At 39.1% G+C, this 7,281-nt stretch overlaps 1 non-coding gene across 1 annotated transcript; it reads right to left on the bottom strand.

The window, feature by feature from the left end:
* Positions 1-393: 393 nt before the first annotated feature.
* LOC150034189 (small nucleolar RNA R71) lies at positions 394-498 on the bottom strand. The gene has a single exon (XR_016532561.1). It is a non-coding gene; the product is annotated as a small nucleolar RNA R71 (small nucleolar RNA).
* Positions 499-7,281: the final 6,783 nt, after the last annotated feature.

Raw genomic sequence — 7,281 nt, forward strand, 5'->3', positions numbered from 1 at the left:
TCTCATCCTATTGGCAAATGATCGCAATAGACCCATCTGGGACTATGCGTCACCAAATTTGTATGATTTCTCCCTAGGAATCATGAGACCAACATTGGATGGATCAAGGTTCTAGATGAAGCCAGTAATGTTACAAATGATACAAACAGCAGAACAGTTCGGAGGACGGGTAGTGAAGATCCGCATGCCCATCTACGAAGTTTTATGGAAATTTGCAACACTTTTGTGTTCCTTAAAATTTCCCCAGAAGAGGTTTGACTCACGTCCTTTCCATTTTCACTATACGATAAAGCGAGAAAATGGGCATACTCTCTTGAACCAGGAGAGATACGTCATGGGGAACAAGTTGTGGAGAAATTTATAAAGAAGTATTTTCCTCCCATAGAAAATGCCAGAAGGAGGAAATTGATCACCAATTTTGAACAAGAAGAAAATGAATCCCTCATTGACGCATGGAAGATATTCAAGAGACTAGTACGCGACTGCCCATAATGGATTACCGAATTGCCTTCAAATGGATATTTTCTATCATGGACTCAACTCTGCATCGTAGACAGCTGCCAAGACATATTCTTGATCGCATATAAAAACCATATGACGGCAGCAGCATCAGGTCTTTTGGACAAAACATATGATGAAGCAAAGAATATTCTTGATTGCATCTAAAAAAACCATGAAGATTGGAAAGAAAGCGATCAAAGAACGAAGTCCAGAGAAGGTAATTCGAGAATGGTGCCATCGCATCGTTACAAAATCAGATGAATGCAATGATAAACTTGTTGCAAGGCATCACATTAAACAATTCAGGAGCTCGAAATGGGCAAGCCAATGCGATAGAGCAAACAAGCACCAGCTGTGTCTTATGTGAAGAATCGCATTCTTTTGAGGAATGTCCACGAAATCCTCAATCAGTTTACTTTGTCAAAAACAATCCTTTTTCAAACACTTACAACCTGGGGTGGCGAAATCACCCTAATTTTTCTTGGAAGAACAACCAACAGTAAGGCAATCAGCTTGTGGCTCAAAGAGAGGGATCGTCAGGTTTTTTCCATAGATCTAATGGACAGCAACTAGCTAGCAATTCTTAACCACCATCCTCATCATCCCTGGAAAACCTGTTGAAGCAATACATCGAAAAGAATGAAACAGTCCTTCAAAACCAAGCTACATCCATTCGCAATTTGGAAATTCAAATGGGAAAAATTGCAGGAGAGCTAAAGAATAGACCCTAAGGGACATTGCCTAGCTCAACCGAGATTCCATGCAATCCAGGGAATGCCAGGAAAGAACATTGCCAAGCAGTCACCCTAAGGAGTGGAAAGGCGCTGATAGAAGTCATAAAGGAGCCTCGCAAGACCGAGTCAAAGGAGCAACCTACGATTGAATAAAAAAATACTCTATCGCAGACTAAATCAAAGGAGTCCGAGACTAGGGAACCAGAAGATGCGACCACCTCTAAGCCTCCAGAGCATGAAACATTGGAAGTGCAGCTACCTCTATTTCCTCAAAGACAAAAAAAAACATAACGATGAAGGCCAGTATCAACACTTCCTGGAAATATTGAAACAATTGCACATCAATATTTCATTCATAGAAGCGATAGAGCAGATGCTGGTGTATGCAAAATTTTTTAAGGACATTGTTTCGAAGAAGAGAAGCACGGGAAGATTCGCCACGGTGGCATTGACACAAGAATACAACACTATAATTCCACCAATGATGCGCGACCCAGGCCAATACCTTGCTCAATAAGAGGAATCTATATTGGTCAAGCATTATGTGATCTTAGGGCAAGCATAAACTTAATGCCCCTTTCAATTTTCAAAAGATTGAATGTGGGACAGCTAACACCCACAATGGTGACTCTTCAACTCATCGATAGATCCTTGGTGTATCCTGAAGGGAAATTAAAGGATGTCTTGGTAACAATAGACAGATTCATTCTACCTGCAGAATTATTATCTTAGATTATGAGGCGGATAAAGATGTTCCAATCATATTGGGATGACCATTCTTGTCTACTGGTCATGCTCAAATAGATGTACACAAAGGAGAAATCACAATGAGCATCAATGGAAAGAAGCTCGGGTTCAATATTATCAAGGCAATGAAGTTCCCAGATGAGGAAGGCTTATCAAATTCCGATGATGAACAAACTTACGTTGAAAATTGGTAGTCCAAAGAAGAGAATGAAGAAAGAGAGGATACAACAACATCCATTGAGACTTGCCATGTGATAACAGAGACGTTGAAGAATGATGAAATGCTAAATTTGGATGAATAAAGAAAATCACAGAAGCCTTCTTTAGAACAACTACCAACACTAGAACTAAAAACTCTACCAGCCCACTTAAAGTACATATTTCTTGGCGAGAATGGAACCTTACCAGTCATCATATCCACTACGTTATCGGAAGAAAAAGAAACCACGTTGATCAGCGTTTTAAAAAATATATATATATTAGAGCGATTGGATGGACGCTCGCAGAAATTAGAGGTATTAGCCCAACGTATTGCATGCATCGAATTTGGCTTGAAGAAAATCAGAAGGGCTCAATAGAACCTCAACATAGATTGAACTTTGTGATGAAAGAGGTTGTCAAAAAAGAAATCATCAAATGGTTAGATGTCGACATTATCTACCCTATCGCAGATAGCACGTGGGTCAGCCCTATGCAATATGTTCCCGAAAAGGGTGGGATGACAGTGGTTCCTAACGCAAACAACAAATTGATCCCCATGAGGACCGTCACGGGTTGGCGGATTTGTATGGACTACAGGAAACTCAGCGTGGCGACAAAGAAAGATCATTTTCCCTACCTTTCATTGATCAAATGCTTAACAGATTAGCGGGGAATAATTATTTTTTCTTCCTTGATGGGTACACAGGCTATAACCAAATTATGATCGCACCAGAGGATCAAGAAAAGACCACGTTCACATGTCCATATGGAACATTCGCCTTTCATCGCATGCCTTTTGGATTATGCAATGCACCTAGTACGTTTCAAAGGTGTATGATGGAAATCTTCTCCGAGTACCTTAAAGACTCGGTTGAAATCTTTATGGAAGACTTCTCAGGCTATGGACAAAACATATGAAATCCGTCTGCAAAACCTGGAGAGAATACTGAAAAGATGCGAGAAAACTAATCTGGTGTTGAACTGGGAAAAGTGTCATTTTATGGTCAAGGAAGGAATTGTGCTAGGGCACAAGGTTTCAAGGAATGTGTTAGAGGTGGACAAAGCAAAGATTTAAGCTATAGAAAAACTTCCACCTCCAGCGAATGTGAAAGCTTTAAGGAGTTTCCTAGGACATGCGGGGTTTTACAGAAGGTTTGTGAAGGACTTTTCCAAAATCGCTCGACCTTTGAATGCGTTGTTGGAAGCTGATAGGCCCTTTGATTTCGATTCACACTGCCTCACTGCATTCAAAACACTAAAAGACGCTTTAATTACAACGCCAATTCTGATCACACCTAATTGGGCGAAGCCATTCGAACTGATGTACGATGCTAGCGGATATGCGATAGGGGCAGTCTTGGCACAAAAAGTAAAGACAATGTTACACCCTATCGCATATGCTAGCAGAACGCTAAACTCCACGCAGGTGAATTACACCACCACCGAGAAGGAACTTTTAGCAGTGATTTTTGTGATTGAAAAAATTCAAACCTTATTTGTTGGTGTCAAAAGTGATTGTCCACATAGACCACTCTGCGATAAGATATTTGATGACAAAAAAAGATGCGAAGCCTAGACTAATCCGGTGGATTCTCTTACTCCAAGAATGTCCTTTTACTTGTTAAGAAGTTAAAAAGGTACAAATTAACATCCCTTTACTTAATGTTGTACAACAAATTCCTAGTTATGAAAAATTCTTAAAAGATTTATGTACTAAGAAAAGAAAAGGGAAGGAAGAGGAGAGAGTAACTGTTAGCAAGAATGTCTCTGCTTTGTTAAAGAAAGACATGCCTAAAAAATATATAGAACTAGGAATGTTTACTTTACCTTGCAAAATTGGAGATCGAATTATTACTCATGCTATGCTAGATTTAGGTGCTTCAATAAATGTTATGCCTTTCCATGTTTATGAAGACCTAAAATTGAATGGCCTACAAAAATCGAATGTTTGCATACAATTAGTCGATAGTCATACATTCAACCCCTAGGCATAGTAGAGGATGTCTTGTTAAGAGTCAGTGAATTAATTTTTCCCATTGATTTTTATATCTTGAAAATGGATAAACCATACTCTACTTCTTCTTCTAATATATTACTAGGTAGACCCTTCATGAAAATAGCAAAAACTAGAATCGATGTAGATAAGGGGTCTTTATCAGGAGAATTTGATGGAGAGGTAAACTCTTTCAGCATTTATGATGCCATTAAATTTCCCAAAGAATAATTTTCTCTTTTCTCCATAGATCCACATGATGAGATAGATGATATTGTTGATTCCATGTTGCATAAAAATTCTAATTGTTTGGTAACTCCTTCTATGGATTATAACTTTGATTGGGTTTCCCATAATTCTTCTCATGCATCTGTCAATTTTTGCAAACATGATAATTCAAACAAAAAAGTATGTTTCTAATTCTTCTCTTGAAATTTGCAAAAATGACGAATCTTCTTCAAAAGATATTGATTTCATGGATTTAATAAGTTTGGCATGAATAAAGATTCTTCTAAAGAAAAAATTGATGATTCTTTGAATATTGTTTGTTTAAAAGATAAATCTACAACTCAAAATTCTAATTCAAAATTTGTTCATAATTCCAAAAACAAAAATAAGGCTTCTAATTTTTGCTCTATTATTAAAGCGAAGTTAAAAGGAATTGAGTCCAAGACTTTCCCATTTCCTAAGAAGAGCAAATTCTTTGGTAGTTGTTTCAAGAATCCCAAGGAGAAAATGAAGGAACTCTTATACAAAAGTACCTCTGAGTGGAAGCGGATCTTTCCAAAGATATTGTGACAGAATTACCACATTTACATTCAAATACACAGATATGCATCAAACTGTAAAATTATCGGCATGCTTTAAGATTAACAAACAAGAGAACAAGAAAACTTACCAGTTAAAGAACCTTTCTTCACAACAAATCTTGCTCTCTCCAAGGAATGGGTGCTCTTTTTCTCACTGGAACGTCAAGCTATCGTTCAGCAAAACTCCAGTCATCTACCACGAACGGTCTTCACATGAACAAACAAAGATGGGGATGATACCACCACTTGGAACCCTTAGTATTCTCGATGTGAGAATCCAAAGAGTGGGCTCTGTTCGGATTTGGTAGAGGGTAGAGGAGAGAAAGATCGTATACAACGATCAATGTTCGGATTTAGTACATACAAGTTGTTTTCCAGTTTAGCTGTACAAATCTCAACTCCATCTTTATGAATAAACACTTTATCCACATTAAGCGAAAGAGTGTATTTACATTATAATAGACACTTTACAGAAATTGAGTTCCTTTTTAACTCAGGAACTAGAAAAACATCTTTCAAAATAAGAAATCTATTCTATAAAGTTAACTAGATTCCTCTCATCGTCAGCTCACCAGTTGAGATCATGTGCCTAGTGCCTACTTGCATTGTCAGCTCACCAGCCTTCAGCTATCGCCAAGATTTAATCCCTTGAAAAGAAGAACAACATGATTAGTGGCGCTCAAATCAATTATCCAGGCTGAATCATCATTCTTCACTAAACAAGTTTCAAGCACAAGTAAATCATATTTACCTTTGTCTGCCTTAGCTGGTTTCCTTTCTTTCAGCCAGCAAGGACAATTCCTCTTCTAGTGTCAGTCCTGGTTGCAGTGGAAACATTTTCCTTTTTCAACCGGTGGCAGACGCCACCTCTAGACAACATGTGGTAAGTTAACAGGCGGTTTTCCTTTTCCCTTACCACCATTCTTCTTCTTCCCTTTTTCAGAGTTAGAAGTAAAAGGTGCAGACTTCATCCTTATGGTCGAACCTCAATGGAATGTCTTAGAAGACGAGCAACATTTGCCTCACCCCTTTTCCTCTCCTTACTTTTCAGTAAAGATTGGTATGTCTGCAACTCATTGAGGAGAGTTGTAAGAGTATATTCCACTTTGTTAAGAATCGCATTGCTAACAAAATAGAGGAAGTTCTCCGGCAATGAATGCAGGATTATGCTAACCTGACTGCCCTCATCGATTCTAGACCCATTCATCTCTGCCATGTTAAAGTGAACCATCATGTTAAGGACATGTTCACGAACAGAGGTGGCGTCCTCCATATTGGAGTTGAAGATGTGTATAAGAGTCTTGTGCTTGAGCTGTCCAGACGTTAAAGTGAACCATCGATCTAGACCATGGGCTCATGCTTCTTGACCAACACATCGTTAAAACTGGCCAAGATATAGGCTCAAGCTTTCTCGTTTGCCTGTGTCCATCACTCGTACGCCTCCCCAACATTTCGAGCGGCATTTGAAGCTGGAATAGGAGGACAGACCTCCGTAAGGGCAAACATGAGATCCTCGATGATGAGTATCATTGTGATCATATGTTTCCAACTCAAATAGTTGTTACCAGTTAGTTTTTCAACGCTTAACAATGCAATTATGGTTGTAGTCATTTAACACCGTTGCTGTAAAGAGAACAAACTTTTATAAGACTTTGCTAAACCAAATTTTAACCAATTAATTTTAGCAAAACAGTTTCTAAGTACCCTAAGTGATTAAGACTTCTATTTTGCAATGATGCCCCAGCAAGACAGAACAAACGTCACCGGGGTGATCAGATGCCTCTTCACTGGGATGAGACATTTTCAACCATTAGGCGGAACCAACTCTTGGAACTGAACCTAACAGTCACCATTTGTTCGATCCAGAACTGTTAACCATTCACAATTCCGCGTAAGTGAAACCCCTCGCTTTCGGCCCCAGAGTCCCGCCCTAATGCACCCACTGTAGGGAAGAAGAAGATTAGGACAAGAGACTAAGTAACCTTATTCTATACAAGATATCAAATAAAGAAACATGCAAAACTGTCGTCCTATAGGGGGACACTCCCAGGGTGCCTCGAGGCGATGCGCAGAAACTTTATTCAATCTAACGAGAGAGACCATGGGATATTCTATCGCACTTCTCACTCTCATTTACTATGAACATTCTCTCCATCCACCTTGATATTGACCTACCCAAACATCATCCTTTAGGGGGACACTCCTAAGGTGCCACAAGGTCGAGGGTAGATCTCACGGTGTGGACAATAAGGGAGAAACGTGAGAGGTTGAAATGAAGCATCAAATGCCTCAAGTA

The sequence above is a fragment of the Benincasa hispida genome, chromosome 9 (assembly GCF_027475165.1).
Source record: "Benincasa hispida cultivar pf3 chromosome 9, pf3_genome.v1.1, whole genome shotgun sequence".
Lineage (NCBI taxonomy): Eukaryota > Viridiplantae > Streptophyta > Magnoliopsida > Cucurbitales > Cucurbitaceae > Benincasa > Benincasa hispida.